Genomic DNA, 14,939 nt, shown 5'->3' with positions numbered 1-14,939 from the left:
GTGCATGAGTAGTTACTGGGCATGCTTTTCGTGCACTAATTATGAAGGCAACCACAAGGAAGCACGGCGAAACTTCCGTGTTTTGTTACGCTTATGCTGCGGTTTGTTTATTTTAAGCAGTATATTCTGTATGCACATGTCTGTAAAGTCTCATTTCCGCAACGCCAGCACGCTGTTGCTGACGTTACCAGCAACCCACCTGTGCATTGTATACAATCGTGCAGCGCCGAATGTTTGCGCAAGTGTCTGCGCGCCCTTCGCGGTTTCACCAGCCCACTATTTTTGGTATCCAAATGTAGGCCGCATTTTCTTGCTGCTTATCTGTTACCATCCCGCAGCCTCTGTGTACGTGCAAAGAAGAAAAACAAACAAAAGCAAAACAAAAACGACTGTAAAGTATACGAGGCCATTCGCTACACTTCACTGACTCGGCGCACCGATCGACACTCCTTTTCTTTGACGACCTCAAGAAGCTGCTTGCATTGAAGGAATGCGTTTGTTTTGGAGAAATACGCCAGCCGACGAAGATAAACATCATCTTTGAGTGACTGGTCTCGGGTACAGGCTTGTGGCTTCAAGCCTCGGCTGTTAAACAATAACAGTAACCCCAGTAAGAAGCGATAGAATTTGGGTTGCACTGGAACAGCGCACTCAGAGATATTGCTAAAGCAATATCTCTGAGACGCCACAACACAACTCCACAATGTCGACCGTGCACGTGATTCGAGCAGTCGAACAATTCGCACGGTCGTACATGACTCGGTTATCTTTTTATCTTTATATCTTGCGTAGGGCTATCGTGATCCGGCGCATTTTTAATATATAGTATGTTCGAGTTAGTAAAAGGTGTTAGGGGCTGAGTGTAGGATACCTTAATGCGATATTAGCTCTGAATTGGCGATCTGTTATTGCCTTCACGTTTTATTATTCGTACTTTAAGATGTACGTTTGCAGAGCGTCAAGACTGGCGAATTCACTCATCAAGTTACCACGTAATTGTTTAAATGCTAACAATTAACCCGTATAAAGCATTTGATGACTAGACGAGAGTTAACTAACGTGCACGTATGCCGACAACGTCCACAATGATGCACCTCGGTGGACCATGTCGTAGTGCATTGGCCATGAAAATCATATATGCACTGTTTTGGTGTTTTGTGCGTTCGAGGTTCTCTTATGTGTACGTGACTGCGTTCGTGTTTGTTTTCCGCAACTGCTCGGGCGAGTTCGTTTATTCAAGGCTGTTGACCGCACCCCACATTGCTGACATACTGCACACCAGTCTCCCGTACGATCGTGCGACGCAATTGCGCTGCCAGTTTCACCTGCTGCGTTGCGGACAACAGTGCGAGAAGTTGCGTGAAAGGAGTCTATGCGAGAGGCCGGAGTTGATCGTTCGATATCCGCCACGCGACGAACGGAAGAAAACTTTGACAACGAATGAAGGACAAGCTACAGCGGCTGGCGCTGATACGAAACGGCGATAGCGCTTGTATGTTTATAAACAGAAACTATATAACAAGTGATCTAAAACTCCTTTCCTTGGCTCGTTCGCTCGCTCACTTGCTGAGTATATCAATCGACCCGTGTTCTCGCAATCCCTGTGTACGGACATGGGGCTCCTATCGCGCGCTATGAGTCCGGTCAGCGATATAACATTTACAACGATCCACCCGCCACGCCAAACGAGAAGCGTATCGACGTAGGAAAGGGACGCAGTGGCGGCAATCTATATCACTCGCCACAGCGAACGGTCATCAGTCGATAGCGCGGAAGTACGCCGCTACCGCATAGCTTGGAGCAGGTGCGGTATTCGCGTGGACGTGCACTGTGCTGCAGTGCGCCGACCTGCAGTATCGGTGTGTAGCTCTTGCTTTTAGAGGGCGAACGCTGTAACGGTACAGGGCGGGCTGCGGTCCACTGTTTGTGCAACCATCGATCAGGGCACGTCAGTTTGAGTCCGGGGCAGTCGCTCCGTTCCGCAAGGCGAAGCGCACCGCCGCAGAAATGGTTCCATTCTTGGCACATACAGGTCACTGGGCCATTGATCAAGCCTCTTTCTCTCATCTCTCTCGGATAAAAAAAAAAGATGAAGGTATAGACGTCGTCTGTATAGCACAGCGCGCCGCCTCTCTGCACTGCGCGCTGGGAATCCATTCGGAGCGCGCGAAACTCGGCCCACCGGCGCGAACGCTGACGCTTCGAAGCGTGCCGGCTGGGGTGCGCGTTTACGTTTCTGCTTGCAGTTTTCTCGCGGCCTCGGAGCTGATTTAGCGAAACGTTCGGAGCGATATGTTCCTCCTTGTCCTTCTTTTTTCTACACGATTCTCGAGAACGCCTCCTTTGGTTGTGTCTGCCGCTTTATACTGACATTTACGATGCCGTGCCACCTGTGAGCGAACACGCGGCCAAAAAAGTGCACAGGTAGAGATGAGGCATTGTGGGGAGCGCCGTGAAGCTTCTGAGGCACGATCCCACTACTTCGCGTGCGCTCTATTTGTCACGCTGATTAAGGAACAGCTGAATCGATTCCATGGTCTTGTTTTGGCCCGAGCGACCTAGTTGCGAACGGAGGCCGCTTTCGGCTATTCTCATCCTTGAACAGGGGTCGACCAGAAGGCAGGACCACCAGAGACGAATGTACTCGGAAGTTCAGCAACAACAACAACAAGAAAGTTAGTGGTTATAACATTAGTGAGCTAGGCTAGTGACATCTGAAGCCTGTTAGCGTGTTCCAGTTATAGGAGACTTCCGTTTTCCGCGGTGCGCGCGTGCCTGAGCATGAGCTTGTATGCAAAGATGTTTTACTGAAGCTTTTGCAAATTGATACGTTCATCACTTTGGAAACATTACTCCCACTTGTTTTCTCTCGGACCGCTGCCATATAGTGCCGCTCCTGTATAGCAGTTCATGCGTTATTGACGCAGTGCGGTGTTCACGCGTTCAGCTACGGCGCGCGCTTTTCCTTGCCGTTGTGAATCTGAGTTATGGCTACCTTTATAGAAAGCAGTAAATGAAGCGCGCTTGTTGTACCCCGCGTAACTTCGATTTGATTCTTGGGCCCATATTTATGGTTGCCCTTCGATTTTTCTTTTCGTGTCTGTGCGATGCATTCTGTGACATCGAATAAGCAAGCCGGAGCGTTTATTTTCTCCAGAGGCCTCTATGAGAACGCGCGTATAGCTTGCCGAGCAATTCTTCTTCGAGACAGCACCGTTTCTGCAGGGCCGAGCGACCCTGTAGAAGAGATCAAGCTCGAGCCCTGGACCGGCCCTCTCTTTCAGACTTCGATCGTTTTCCAGCTCTTTTCTCTCGGTAAGCTGAGCTCTTGAGAAATACAACTGCTGTGTGAGCGCATAGCATGCGCAAAAGTGCGTTCAAACAATTTCAGTGGGGACGAGCGAACTGTCCCTTTTGCGATTGGAGATATCGTCGAACTGCGGTTTATCTTTTCAAACACGGTGAACACAACATTAGGCCGTCGTTTTCAATGGGAGCAAGCTTCTGCTTCCTTCGTCACGCCTTGTTTGCCGCGTTGAAGAATGGAAAGTCCACAGACTCTAGGAAATTCTCGTGCGTTGCCTACTGATAGAGAAAGCGATTAATCCATCCATTTATGCTTGTGACAAGTTACACACTGTTCCTGTGCTACTTCCGCTGCTATATGCAGCGTTGTAGGGTGAATGCAACACTGGGTACAACCGTATTCCTCATTTTGTGTTTAGTCCATTAGGCGGGGTCGCGCTGTGTCTGTCGTACATTTACAAAGTGCATACATAACACAGTAAGGAAAGAGGCCTCACCTTTAGTGCACTGCGATTATTGGCTACAAGTACTTAACGATAATTAAGGCTTCCTGTGCATTTAATTAAATTTTCACCACATGACTGTACCTAATTTTTCTAATACATAAAATAAAATATGTGGTTTTACGCACCAAAACCACAATCTAATTATGAGGCACGTCGTAGTGGGGGCTCCGGAAATTTGGAACACCTGGGGGTTCTCTAACATGTACCTAAATCTAAGCGCACGGGTGTTTTCGCATTTCATCCCCATCGAAATGCGGCCGCCGTGGCCACGATTCGATCCAGCGACCTCGTGCTTAGCAGCCTAACATCATAGCCACTAAGCAACCGCGGCGGGCTTAATAAATGAAGTGACACTCCGATAGTTTGTTTGTTGAAGCTTGCAGGAAGTTTTGTTGCTTTTGGAATGGCCTTGATAAAATAATAAAGCGAGGATAAAGCGTACGTGTAAAGGACATAGATTGGGACACAGTGCTTCACGTACATACTTGTGTAGTCCTTGCTAGCTGAGAAATTCGTAGAAAAACACAACACGAGACTGTCGGTTAAGTATGCCACATGTGTCAGAATTGCAAAAGGGGCAACACTCGGTGTCTGCTAAAGCTAGTATGAAAAAGAGCAACGACAGTGAAAGAGCTCCCGGACGCGCGGCGCCTGAACATTTTTCTTGCGTAATCGTGCCTCTGCTATAGCACTAGCAGCTCGCGTGGTTTCGCGCAATACCTTAGCGCCTTTTCGATCACAACGCTGAAGTCATTGCGAAGGTTATCGCTCGAAACTCGAGCCAGGGTTACGGCAGGACCTGATTCTACGGTATCTTTCCACGCCACGTTCGGCCCGCGAAACACAGTTGCCAACCTGCACAGCCTAAACCCCCCGTCTTTCTTCGTCTTTCTTCTCAGACTGCCCTTTTAATACCTGTTCGCGCGCAGAAGCCATTGTTAGACTCTCAAGAGCCAAACCCATCCGCGGTTTCTATACGGTACGTCTCACGAACGAAACAAGCGCAAGAGGAATCAGGAGAAGTTCGTGACGTCACAGCGACGCGGCTTCACCCATCCGACCACTAGGCGGCGCCACCATGTCTCGGTTTCTTCGGTGCAACAAGGTGCCTATCTCGGGACTCGCCGAACACCGGTGCTATAGGAGCAGATCGAGGCCCAGCTCACGCATTTCTCGTTTGGCGATGTATGTACGACATGACGCGGCGCTGTTTGATATGACGACGAGATAAAAAAAAAGGGGGGGGGGATGCGCCTTTCTTTTTGACGCCGCCGACAGCCGCTGCTACAAGGGCTTGGTATACCGTGCACGTTGGCGTGACTGCGCCGTGACCGCAAATGCGTGGCCCGTGTGCGAACATCGTAAAGCATCTCGGTGCACCCAGTCGGGTGCCGCAGGTCCGCGCCGGCAGTTCTCGCGATGGACGTCCGATATTGTACAAGACATTTCTGGCAAGCGGGAAGGTGCCAGCCGTTTTGTTTTCCGTTTTATTTTCTTTCCCTGTATCCGCGAATGGCGGTCTTGACCGCCTTGAGCAAGAGGCGTGACCCGATTTCACGGAGGTAACCGTCCTTCTTATTCACGGTCTTTCTTTTACTTACCGCCAAGGTGAGGAAAGGGCGCACAGATCTTCCTTGCCTGACTGGTGGCTTTACATGTGGCACTATGCTGTTTTAGATAGTATGGTTCTTTCTTTGAAATATTAAATGTATTTGTCAGGCATAAACCTGAAGTTTTTTTTTTGTTACTCCCTACAAGGACAGCATAGCAATATACAGCTTTGAAAACTGTTCTTGATGTGGACATTAGCACATTTCTAAAATTTTGATATATTTTAATCATCGCTTTTGATAGGAAGCAAAAAGTTTTCAAAAAATTTCACGCCTTTCAGTACTTATATGGGGCCTCTCAAATTGCCTCCGTGCTACCTTGCATCTTCCCTGACTCTGAAAGAATACATTCCCAACAAACAATTCAGTTTTAATTGAGCATATATATAAATCAAGTTTCATTTCATACGAAGGTGTTTAGTCTAAAATGCAGTCGGTTTTAACAGATTGCATTGCAAGCACTGTTGATCCGTGGAATCATCACAAGTTTTGAGGATTGTCTATGAAAAAATCGAAGATGTTACCAGAGCCATTGCAAAGTTTGCTTATAAAGTAGTATCTGATATTGGTTTAAAGTGGAAAGTTGGGCGAGTTGGTGTACCTTTACAGTAGTAACAACGCGAACAAAACGACGACGGAGGGAAAGGACGCAGGACAGCGCTGTGTCGTTTCACTCCGTCGTCGTTTTGTTAGCGCTTTTATCATTATGAATCTGATATTGGTGTTGCATCATGCGTCGAATCCAGCAGTAGAATGAACATACGTTCTTTGCGCGAGATAGTGGTTGTCGGGAGCACATTTCCGTTCATCGTGGCGAGATTACAATGCGAACGAAATGCGGAAGCACTCTTGCATTGGATATTTCGACGAGCTTTATAAAATTCCCAGTCTGTATAAGGCGTACTCATGCCAGCTTCACCTCGATGCCTCAGCGACTTCGGCCACCACTCTGCCGGAACCGCAAGCTGCCCTCCCCCCCCCCCCCCAAAAGAAAACAAAAAAAGAAAACAAGAAAGTATACATCTGTTCAGGAACTGCACCGCAGCCACCAAAGAACGAAAATACGTGTTACGTTAATTGCCTGACGCAAACGCCAAACTCGTTAGACCATACTCCCGGAGGGTTCAACCAACTACAGAAAGGAAGTTTTCAAATCTGTGTAGAATTAAAGAATGACTGCGAGTCGGCCTAGTTGGAACAAATTCATTTTAAAAGTTATTGTGCGCAAACAAACAGGGATGAAGAATACGTCCTTGTGTTTCTTCTATTCTTCGGCCTAGTTGGAACAAATTCATTTTAAAAGTTATTGTGCGCAAACAAACAGGGATGAAGAATATGTCCTTGTGTTTCTTCTATTCTTCGTCCCTGTTTGTTTGCGCACAATATCTTTTAAAATGAATGTAATAATAATAATAATATTTGGGGTTTTACGTGCCAAAACCACTTTCTGATTATGAGGCACGCCGTAGTGGAGGACTCCGGAAATTTTGACCACCTGGGGTTCTTTAACGTGCACCTAAATCTAAGCACACGGGTGTTTTCGCATTTCGCCCCCATCGAAATGCGGCCGCCGTGGCCGGGATTCGATCCCGCGACCTCGTGCTCAGCAGCCCAACACCATAGCCACTGAGCAACCACGGCGGGTAATGAATGTGTAGAATTATACTAAGAAGCCACACTTGATGGGTCGCCCACTCAAACCAGAGCTGCTGCTGTGGGCCCTCCGCCTATTCGTCTCTTACTCCATGACCTTATATTTATTTATTATATTTATTTTGTTTTCCATAAGTATGTTTGCATGCCCCCCTTCAGCGAGATGGTGAAATTATTGCGAAGTGCCCCAGTCGCATTAACAGCTTTGCTGGATATTTCGGTGTGATTGCTGCAAGGCCGCTACAAGTCTGCGCATCTTTCTTTTCTTCTTCTTTTTTTTTATTACTATGAGTTTTTTTTTTCTGGTGAGGCGAAAAGTAAACCTACAGTGCAATGTAAAAACGATCGCGTTCCGTGTTTTGGATGGACGACAAGTAACCTGAGGTGGTCAAATTAACCTGCTGTCGTTCCCTGCAGAACGTCACTCACAGCCGCTGTGCTTCTTTGAGACGTTAAGGCTCACCACATACATAAGCAGAGCCGCACCCTTTCTCCATGACAACGCCCAATGGAGCGATACCTTTAACCTTGTTGTATTTCGCACTTCTGTCGCCATCGGTAATGCTATGAAGTAATCATCCATTTCATCAGAGAGAGAGAGAGAGAGAGAGAGAGAGAGAGAGAGAGAGAGAAAGAAAGAAAGGGAGGAAAGACAGGGAGATTAGCTAGTGTAAGTACCGGCTGGCTTCCTTGTACTGGGGAAAAGTGTAAAGGGAATAAAAGATGAAAAATCTGAAATTTATTTTGAGCTCATGGCGACCAACCCGGTTTCGTGAGACAGGTGCGTTTAGTAACATACCTGAGTACGGCTCAATATAACCGCCGCTGATTGTCCGGAAGCACAGTGCGTTCCGGCTCAAACTGGGTCGTTGCTAGGAAGCTTGGCTCCCGACGACGACGACTGTTGCTGGCAACGCCAACGCGCCCCACTTTCCTTCGGCAATTCTGTCAGCGCTTTGATGTGCAGCAGCAGTAACTGTCGCTGTACTGTTCGACGATGGGCCAGTCGCGTTCGCACGTCACTGCACATTTTTCGAAAAATAGGAGAGCTGCAAAAGGAGTCATTCTTTTGTGTGCGCCTCAGTCGATTGGCGCTTAGATGGTTAAAATTAGGTGTATTATCCCTTACCTCGACGACTTCTACCGGTGTTACTGCTTTGATTCGCCGGTATAAAGTATTTTATTGATAGATCGATAAACCGTTACATAAAGAAAGGACTGGCTCGATGACCTATATAGGTGAGTGGGGTAAATTGAAGTGGAAGGAATTGCCAACCGGACCTACCTCTAGTTAATTTCCCTGCCTTTCTATGCATCCTTTTTCTCTCTCTAGAAGTAGAAGGGGGATATCGCAAAAGATGGTCATTCCCAGACCAAAGCATTTATTTCTCCCTATCTGGCACACTTATTTCACCCTGGTCTCCATAATCCACAATGTACCACCTGCCGAGCGCCCCGGGCAGATCTTTTCCACTGTCTGTGGAGCTGCCCCACGCCCATGGCGGTAGAGCCTATTCCCAACCCTTCCTTTTTCTCGTGGGAGGCCGCTCTTCGGGCCACTTGCTCGGATGACCAGCTCTGGCTGGTGGACCGTGCTTGCCTAGAGATGTCGGCCAGGGGGCTCCCGGACGTCTAGGAGCCCAACCACATTCAAATAGATTCAATAAAGTTTTATCCATCCATCCATCCCCGCCTCGCACGCGAAGTCCCATAGAGATTTGCAGTATGTGATGTGCTGCTCGTGCTGCAGTCGCATTCTAAGTGGAATTTAAGCCATGGTAAAGTATTGAAATGACTTGTTGCTTCCACCTCGCGTCATCACGCAAGTGTTAAATTCGTAAGCATTTCTATGGTTACCTAATGAGAAAACTGTTCGTTCGTTCCTCCTGCGCGTGAGACGATCGCTTTCAATATAGAGCCAGCCATCTGTGGAAGAAGACGACGACAATCACGCGAGCAGTGGCACGAGCGCGTCTCTGTGGCCACGTGACGTGTACAGCCAGGCACGCACCAGAACTGCGGAACAGCCGTGGCTTCGGATCGGAACGTCATCGGGGCACCTGGCGCCGCCACCTGCAGTAGCTTGCTTGCCTCATCAGTTCACGTTGCGCTGCCTTCCGCAGCAGTTCGCGTCGCCGCAGCGCTGTCGCAATTACCGTAATGGCGCCCACACGACCGCAGCCGCTTGGTGAAGGAGAACGGAGACGCAGGAATGCAGATTATCAGCGTGGATACAGATTGTGCCAGAAACCAATGAACGACGCTGCGCAGAGCGGGGAACTGCAGCAAGACGCTGCCGAACGCAACAAACAAGAGGAACGACGCCGTGCCGACGCCGCCCGACACCGATGTTCTGTGGAAAGCTACATTTTCTACATCTCCCTCGTCATTCCACCACACGTCCACATCCGTTGCGGGCTATATATAACACGAGTGAACATTGCTTCTACTCGCCTCTTCTATACCTCGTCCCGTGCTGGTATTATTTAACAGTTCGGTGCTGAAACCGCGCTTCTCCGTTTCGCCATTATTTCCCTGTCGTTCTCGCAATAATACGTAACACATCAGCGCACGACCACTCAACGCCACGTCGTTACAACGAAATGCTTACGCATTATCCAGATAATTCCCTGAAGAGATTCTACGTATAATCTCTTCTTTTTTCTTTCTTTCTTGGTACGGCTATCTATGTATATATATGCCTTAAATGCTGTTGACTTCTCATTTCTTGTTCCACGGACAACTATCACGATTAGATAGCGCATTTTTCATACTGGGTCTGGTTCTCTATTTCCTGCATACTATGAAGACTCAAGCGACGGAACGCATAGTTTCGATAGCGAAAAATCAAGCCAACTCTTTTTTTCATGATCTCATCTCATTTTTCTAATCACCTTTAGAGAAAAACATCGAGCCATTGCATGTAATCCCTACAATGCACATTGCAAATACTGCAATGGCTTCGCTTTCGGCTGCTTTCACTACCATTATACGAAATAGGATAGTTCTTCCGCATCTCGATAAGAAGCGCATATACACACAGAGACAATTAGCGGGCGCCATACAGAAGCGCCGTCGACTTCCTTTCAGCCTTTGTGGGCCACCATTCAGACGGTAATTGCGCACTTGGACGGGGCTTTTCCACACGCTGCTCGGGCCGAGCTCGAAGGTGTTGCTATTGAGCTCAGGCGAAGCCCTCTGCAGGACCATACATCAGGGGAGCAAGTGAGGCAGGGAACGCTTATCGCGTCGCAATTACCGAGAGTCGGCACGGAAGGAACGCTCGCCTGTTGTTCGGTCGGCGCGGGCTTGGCTTGGCTTTGACCACTGGCGCGTGCGAGCGCAGTTCCCCCGACTGCTCCGCTTTTGGGCTCCTCGATACACATTGGAGCTTGCGCACCTCGGGCGATGCGCGCTGGCGAACGCGCCAAGTGCCGCGCGATCGACTTGACGCCTTGCGTCATGCTCTTCGTGTCTCTTTGGCCGTAATGGCTTGCTCCACCACGCCCCCTTCCCGGTGTTTTGTTCCAGGAGCGTGCAGCCACGCTGCTGGCTAATTTGCGTTGTTTGATATCTCGCTCGCTTCGGATAATTCGCTGGTCCGGTGCGCCTGTTGCGGACAGGAAGAATTTGCCCCCTGGCGGCGTATGTGGAGTTACCGCATTTCGGTCGCGCGAGATCCCACGTGAAGTGGTCGGCCTTGTCTTTGTCGCGTTTGCGATCACGCGTGGCCCCAAACCTGTATACTGGTGGACTAGAAAGAAGTCAGCGGCGATCGAAGTTTCAACCTTGTAGAGGTTTGACCTCCACAGTGGATCAGTTGCTGCCAAAGACGCTTCCCTGCTTTTTATTTTTATTTGGTAGCTTCCTTGTGCCTTGTCAACCTCCATCGCGCAGTCGAATAGCAGAAACCGCTGTGAGCCGACTTTCCTTTGGAGGTTCAAAATGGCCGTGGACGGTCAATGATTACCAGAAGGGCCAGTCTACGGGCATTCTACGGTTCAGGGACCTCAATATCGCATCTATTGTTTCCTTCTCATGTCCACCATGGTTTATCGTAACCCAGAAGAGTTCGCGCGATTGTGTTTACCTAATGACAGGAAGCTTTCATATCACGTTCTTGTGTGGATCAGCTGTGCAGAATGGGATATGTAGCCGCAGGAAAAATCGGTCATTAAAAAAATGTTGGCGAGGAGAAACAACGAAAAATGAACCAGAGGTCACAAAGGGACGAGACATGTAGCAGACGCATATATATATATATATATATATATATGTAAGAACAGAAAAATAAACAATAAAATGTATGTATTTAGACATACAAGACGCTAGCATGCCACCCGCGCTCAATATGTAAACCAAATGAATTACTTTGCTCTCGATTACCGGCGTTGGTCTCTTCGACGGCATTATAATTCCGCATATATTGGACGAAAAGATTATCACGTTCTCGTGCCTGGTATAGCCTCATTTCCACATCGACGACCGCCTTTCATCTCGCGTTTCCAGGAAGTCTGAGTATGCGGGTGGGTGACTGATCCGTATGGAGACCACACCGAGAGGGTGATTGATAAGAGTGTCCGTGGTATGTGGGAAACGAGCACAGCGCAGCCCCATCCTCGGGAAACAACATTCCTTCGCCTAGCAAGTGCCTCGCCTCTCGTGAAACAGAAAGGGGCGTATCACCGCTATGGGGGCTTCCTCCCATGGAGGAAAGGTAAATACACTACGTGCAGAGATGGTGCTTTAATGACGTGTCCAGGTTTATTTGAGCAAGATGTTTTCCGAGCGTGGGAAAGCACAGGTGAACACAGGCGAATTCATCCAAGTGGAGCGCAACGGGCATCCCAGGGTGACGGATGTAAGGTGACGGGTACAAATCTGAAAACGAGCAAGACAACCTGGAACCATGGTTGTGCGTTGACATTCGCTCGTCGGCTTAAGGTGCACTTGCACTATAGTAAACAAAACTTCTAAAATGTTGTCGCGGGTTGTTTTTATGCAAACTATATGGGACGAAACCTCTGTAGTCTGTACTGCTATAGGCTACGCTGCGCTAAAGCTAAACAGCCCTACGCTAAAACGCTACACTTAACTACATTGCATTGGACAAAACTGCACCGTAATGTAACCTATACTCTACACGATGCGCCGCACTGAACACATGCACACTTGGCCATTTTGAGGCTTCTTTTCCCGTCAGCACGAGTCGTCATGCATAGTGTCTGTAACGATAACATCACATGACGTCCCATGGCGTCATGCGTTTTCATCGCTTTGATCTTAGAGTGCATGCATTAAACCAACGAACGGTTTCAAAGGCCCAGAAGCGGATTCTTTTTCTTGCTATAATATTTTTCTCCTCACTTTGTACACTTTCCGGCGGCTTTAGTCAGCAGTTGTAGCAAGCGTATAGCCAGAACTGTGGGGTGTCACGTTTGTACGACTGAACGGGCGTCAACAGGAGGCGCCAGCCCACTGACATGGAACACAAGGCGCGTGTATACGCGCAGATGGTGGGCTTCATTTCGTCCACTGCTTGCCCACTCACTGGTACAAATTTTCACAAGCAATACAACTCAGAACGGACAAGGTTTAGTGTGTGGATAGTAGGTCTCTGCTGAACGACAGACATGCATGGGAGGTCTACACACAGCCCGCATGATTCATCAATGCAACTAGGCGCTCAGGCAGGTAGGCTAACGTGGAGTATAATGCGAGAATAAAGAAGTTATTGTATAGCGGATGTCAAGGGTCCCACGAGTTGCGGAAAGCTGGTGTTGAAGCGTGTCGTTCCGGTTGTTGCTTCGTTGTGTTTCCTATCTCCGCTTGGCTGCCTGATGCTTTTCCGCATGAGCTCTTGCATTGGCACTCAAGCGCGGAAAACTGCCACTTGTGTGAACTATGCAGCGTGACATTCGCCGAAACCACAGGGCATGATGTTTGAAGATGGCAGTTACGCGTTAAGAAGCCAGCAGGCAGGAAATAGCAGGCCTTGTGATAGCCTGAATAGTGGCGCTAGACTCTTGATGCTTGATACAGAAGAAAAGGCTGAACGCGACGAAGGTTTTTCTTCACCGTAAATACTGTCAGCGTAAAATAGTGAGCCGCATATTGCTTCAAACGAGGTGGACCGAACTTGACAAGGAGTCGAGAGAGCAAGGACGCAAAACGATAAGACAATTTTAACTGAGCGACGCTTGCGGTCTGCTCAGTTCACTTTTTCAGTGCAGAACACTGCGGTGATTGCCTATTTTTTTATGAACGCATTTGCCAGAGACGAGAATGAGACGTAGTTGGCTTGGCTGCAAAACGAGAAAGATGCCAAATGGACTCACTGCCACACTCCCTTCATGGTATGAGCGTTGTGCGAACGCGCACTTGCGTTTCCTATCAGCAGCTTTGTACCGTGTGTTCGGAGACACCACTCTGAGTAGAGCGGCCACTGAACGCTCAACTAAAACTCTCTAATGTACTCGTTCAACAAGTGAAAGAACAAGAGAGCCTTCCAACTATTGTACATGAAAAAAATAAAAGAGAAACAGCAAGCCGGAAAGGTCGTGAGCGCTTTATGAACTTCAGTGAAATGCACAGGCTAATGAGATCGTTTCTGCTTGGCATTTATGGTGGTCGTGCTAGCTTAGAAATCAATGAAGTTGCTTGCGTGTTTAGATGACTGCAACTTATTGTTCTGCCTGCCTAATATTTTCTGTTCATCATAAATGGTGATTAATTTCAAGCTTACTAATAATTATAATTTAACATGCAACTGGGGTACAGTCACCGGCGTCCTTTCGACGGTATTCTCGAATGACTCCGAATCGGTAACGGACCGTTACTCGAGAATATCCTCCTCTCCTTCCCCAAATAGACACCTTCGGGAAGTAGGGTTGCATCAGCAGGTATACTTTATAGGAATATTCCTCTTTTCCTCTTTCCATTTCCCCCACCCACATTGTAGGGTAGCAAACCGAGTGCTCGTCTGGTTGAACTTCCTGCCTCTCCTATTCTTGCTCTCTATCTCTCTCTCTTTACCACCACTGTTAGCAGAGAGACAAAGAGAGATGCTGGCGTTTAAAGAAAACTAGGTACGTTTGTCCGGGGATAAACAGCGGGGCGCTGCGGATGGAAAGTGGACACCACCGGGGTACACTCCAATGGCAGCGACAGGAATCGGAGACCTTCGCGGCCTGCGACTGTTTCAGATAGTGAATGATTTCAGTGAATCAGCCTGATACGTGAACGAACAAAAAGACGTACCGCCACTTGCCCTCTAGTGGCCGTCGAAGGCGGTTGCTTCGAGGCCAGGACGTCGGGCCCGTCGGCCCCGAGTTGCACTGACATTGAGGCCATTGGTGACGTGTCACAAGGCTGGGTCCTTGTCTTTCCGCGGTCGCTGCAAGAAACGCTAGACGGCCGTCTTTGCTCGGAGTCAGTGTTGCTTCTTCGCTGTTCGTTTTTTTTTTCTTTCCTTCCTTGCGTCGTCTCGCGTCTACCCTTCTTTCACGCGGGAGGACGGGCGGTGTGTCTGCCAGACGCCACTCGGCAGAACACAAGAAAAGCAAAATGTTTGAGCTTCTTTGAGTTCCTTGGAACGCCGTGTCGTGCTCTGCTACGGCGGTTATAACCAGACGGCGAGCATGCTTTATATTGATGAAGCCGTTTGTTGCCATTACGCCGCAGAGAGTCGTCACAAGAACTTCTTTAAGCATACGAGGACACATCGTTAGTAACCTAGCTGCTTCCCGTTGATTAAGCATAGATGACTGACTTTTGTGGTGAGTTATAAGGGCTAAATATATTTGTTTAGTAATGTACGATAATAGCTTAAGTGCTGTATTGGGGAACGGGTTAAGAGCATCGA

At 48.5% G+C, this 14,939-nt stretch overlaps 1 protein-coding gene and 1 long non-coding RNA gene across 4 annotated transcripts in view; one reads left to right on the top strand and one right to left on the bottom strand.

Moving 5' to 3' along the window:
- LOC142582428 (limbic system-associated membrane protein-like) overlaps positions 1-14,939 on the top strand; it is a 218,592-nt gene that overhangs the window by 28,576 nt on the left and 175,077 nt on the right. The window lies entirely within an intron of this gene.
- On the bottom strand, positions 11,807-14,614 carry LOC142581841 (uncharacterized). Its single transcript, XR_012828306.1, has 2 exons — positions 14,336-14,614; positions 11,807-11,956 (listed from the first exon to the last, which is right to left on the bottom strand). It is a non-coding gene; the product is annotated as an uncharacterized LOC142581841 (long non-coding RNA).

This window comes from Dermacentor variabilis, chromosome 5, assembly GCF_050947875.1.
Source record: "Dermacentor variabilis isolate Ectoservices chromosome 5, ASM5094787v1, whole genome shotgun sequence".
In the NCBI taxonomy this organism is placed as follows: domain Eukaryota; kingdom Metazoa; phylum Arthropoda; class Arachnida; order Ixodida; family Ixodidae; genus Dermacentor; species Dermacentor variabilis.
This window is presented reverse-complemented; position numbering and strand designations above follow the sequence as displayed.